This window comes from Heptranchias perlo, unplaced genomic scaffold (assembly GCF_035084215.1).
Source record: "Heptranchias perlo isolate sHepPer1 unplaced genomic scaffold, sHepPer1.hap1 HAP1_SCAFFOLD_898, whole genome shotgun sequence".
Taxonomy (NCBI): domain Eukaryota; kingdom Metazoa; phylum Chordata; class Chondrichthyes; order Hexanchiformes; family Hexanchidae; genus Heptranchias; species Heptranchias perlo.
Window position 1 is genome coordinate 72,501 of NW_027139938.1, and position 3,796 is coordinate 76,296.

Consider the following 3,796-nt stretch of genomic DNA (forward strand, 5'->3'; position numbering starts at 1 on the left):
GCGGTTGGTTACAGTTAGTGTTCTCGGGCTTAATAGTCGCCCAAGGGGGTGTATAGCGGTCGATGGCCGTTGTGGAGTGCGTTTATTGTGGGTTGATTTTGACTTTGCCTGGCTGGTGGAATTTGTGGGAGGCAGGCAAGGGGATTGGTGTGGGTTGGTTGGCCGGAAGGGAGCTGCTTGCATTGGGGTGTTATCCTGACTTTGTTTCGCTGGTGAGAGTAGGCAGCGGCAGGCAGGCAAGCGGAATGTCGTGTGGGGTGCAGTGAGAGGTTGGAATGACACTGCTTTGCAGCTGACCATGTGCCCTGATTTGTGACGCCCGTTTGGAGGATGATATCTCAGGAAGGCCGAGGCCGATTTCCTCCGGGTATGGCTCGTTGCGTGCGGCAGGAGGAGGCGCAGCGTACGGTACCGAGCACTGGGAGGTGCGATGCTGCCCGCCGGAGTGACAGCGAAAGGCTGCGCACCGCTTTCCGCCTGCTAACTCGGCGTCCGTGAGACCGACCGACTTCGCTTTACCGCCGGAGCTAGAGTGGGGCAAGGGGCACGGTTGGGTACCGGAACGATCACGTTCGCACACCGGGAAGTCGAGTGCCGGGTCTCGAAACGGAGCCGGGTCGGCCCAATTTAAAACGGAGAATAGAGTGCTGCCCTCTGCGGGTGAAAACCTGGAAGTACGTTGGTTAATGATTTCCAGTTCACCCCGCTTGGTCAGGCCCACTCGGAGGCAGATAACTCCGGAACGCCGAGGCCGATTTCCTCCGGGTATGGCTCGTTGCGTGCGGCAGGAGGCGGCGCAGCGTACGGTACCGAGCACTCGGAGATGCGGTGCTGCCCGCCGGAGTGACAGCGAAAGGCTGCGCACCGCTTTCCGCCTGGTAACTCGGCGTCCGTGAGACCGACCGACTCCGCTTTAGCACCGGAGCTAGAGTGGGGCAAGGGGCACCGAAGGGTACCGGAACGATCACGTTCGCATACCGGGAAGTCGAGTGACGGGCCGCTGAAAGCGAGCAGGGTGCCACCGCTCGGGGCCCCGGTTTGTCCGTCCCACCCGGAGGCCCATATCTCCGGAAGGCACAGGCCGATTTCCTCCGGGTATGGCTCGTTGTGTGCGGCCGGACCAGGCGCAGCGGACGGTACCGAGCACTGGGAGGTGCGATGCTGCCCGCCGGAGTGACAGCGAAAGGCTGCGCACCGCTTTCCGCCTGCTAACTCGGCGTCCGTGAGACCGACCGACTCCGCTTTACCGCCGGAGCTAGAGTGGGGCAAGGGGCACGGTTGAGTACCGGAAGGATGACGTTCGCACACCGGGAAGTCGAGTGCCGGGCCGCTGAAAGCGAGCAGGGTGCCACCGACTCGTCGGGCCCACTCGGAGGCTGATATCTCAGGAAGGCCGAGGCCGATTTCCTCCGGGTATGGCTCGTTGCGTGCGGCAGGAGGCGGCGCAGCGTACGGTACCGAGCACTGGGAGGTGCGATGCTGCCCGCCGGAGTGACAGCGAAAGGCTGCGCACCGCTTTCCGCCTGCTAACTCGGCGTCCGTGAGACCGACCGACTTCGCTTTACCGCCGGAGCTAGAGTGGGGCAAGGGGCACGGTTGGGTACCGGAACGATCACGTTCGCACACCGGGAAGTCGAGTGCCGGGTCTCGAAACGGAGCCGGGTCGGCCCAATTTAAAACGGAGAATAGAGTGCTGCCCTCTGCGGGTGAAAACCTGGAAGTACGTTGGTTAATGATTTCCAGTTCACCCCGCTTGGTCAGGCCCACTCGGAGGCGGATAACTCCGGAACGCCGAGGCCGATTTCCTCCGGGTATGGCTCGTTGCGTGCGGCAGGAGGCGGCGCAGCGTACGGTACCGAGCACTCGGAGATGCGGTGCAGCCCGCCGGAGTGACAGCGAAAGGCTGCGCACCGCTTTCCGCCTGCTAACTCGGCGTCCGTGAGACCGACCGACTTCGCTTTACCGCCGGAGCTAGAGTGGGGCAAGGGGCACGGTTGAGTACCGGAAGGATGACGTTCGCACACCGGGAAGTCGAGTGCCGGGCCGCTGAAAGCGAGCTCGGGGCCCCGGTTTGTCCGTCCCACCCGGAGGCCCATATCTCCGGAAGGCAAAGGCCGATTTCCACCGGGTATGGCTCGTTGTGTGCGGCCGGACCAGGCGCAGCGGACGGTACCGAGCACTCGGAGGTGCGGCGCTGCCCGCCGGAGTGACAGCGAAAGGCTGCGCACCGCTTTCCGCCTGGTAACTCGGCGTCTGTGAGACCGACCGACTCCGCTTTACCGCCGGAGCTAGAGTGGGGCAAGGGGCACCGTTGGGTACCGGAACGATCACGTTCGCACACCGGGAAGTCGAGTGCCGGGCCGCTGAAAGCGAGTAGGGTGCCACCGCTCGGGGCCCCGGTTTGTCCGTCCCACCCGGAGGCCCATATCTCCGGAAGGCACAGGCCGATTTCCTCCGGGTATGGCTCGTTGTGTGCGGCCGGACCAGGCGCAGCGGACGGTACCGAGCACTCGGAGGTCCGGCGCTGCCCGCCGGAGGTACAGCGAAAGGCTGCAAACCACTTTCCGCCGCCACCCTCCGCGGGCGTGAGACCGACGGTCATCGGGTTTGGTTCCGCGGCTCGAGCAGGACGAGGGGCAGCGAACGGTACCGGAACGAACCCGGTCGCACACCGGGAAGTCGAGTGCCGGGTCTCGAAACGGAGCCGGGTCGGCCCAGTTTAAAACGGAGAAGAGAGTGCTGCCCTCTGCGGGTGAAAACCTGGAAGTACGTTGGTTAATGATTTCCAGTTCACCCCGCTTGGTCAGGCCCACTCGGAGGCGGATAACTCCGGAACGCCGAGGCCGATTTCCTGCGGGTATGGCTCGTTGCGTGCGGCAGGAGGCGGCGCAGCGTACGGTACCGAGCACTCGGAGGTGCGGTGCTGCCCGCCGGAGTGACAGCGAAAGGCTGCGCACCGCTTTCCGCCTGCTAACTCGGCGTCCGTGAGACCGACCGACTCCGCTTTAGCACCGGAGCTAGAGTGGGGCAAGGGGCACCGAAGGGTACCGGAACGATGACGTTCGCACACCGGGAAGTCGAGTGCCGGGCCGCCGAAAGCGAGCAGGGTGCCACCGCTCGGGGCCCCGGTTTGTCCGTCCCACCCGGAGGCCCATATCTCCGGAAGGCACAGGCCGATTTCCACCGGGTATGGCTCGTTGTGTGCGGCCGGACCAGGCGCAGCGGATGGTACCGAGCACTCGGAGGTCGGGCGCTGCCCGCCGGAGGTACAGCGAAAGGCTGCAAACCACTTTCCGCCGCCTCCCTCCGCGGGCGTGAGACCGACGGTCGTCGGGTTTGTTTCCCCGGCTAGAGCAGGACGAGGGGCAGCGAACGGTACCGGAACGAACCCGGTCGCACACCGGGAAGTCGACTAGCGGGCCGCCGAAAGCGAGCACGGGGCCCCGGTTTGTCCGTCCCACCCGGAGGCCCATATCTCTGGAAGGCACAGGCCGATTTCCACCGGGTATGGCTCGTTGTGTGCGGCAGGACCAGGCGCAGCGGACGGTACCGAGCACTCGGAGGTCGGGCGCTGCCCGCCGGAGGTACAGCGAAAGGCTGCAAACCACTTTCCGCCGCCTCCCTCCGCGGGCGTGAGACCGACGGTCGTCGGGTTTGGTTCCGCGGCTAGAGCAGGACGAGGGGCAGCGAACGGTACCGGAACGAACCCGGTCGCACACCGGGAAGTCGAGTGCCGGGTCTCGAAACGGAGCCGGGTCGGCCCAGTTTAAAACGGAGAAGAGAGTGCTGCCCTCTG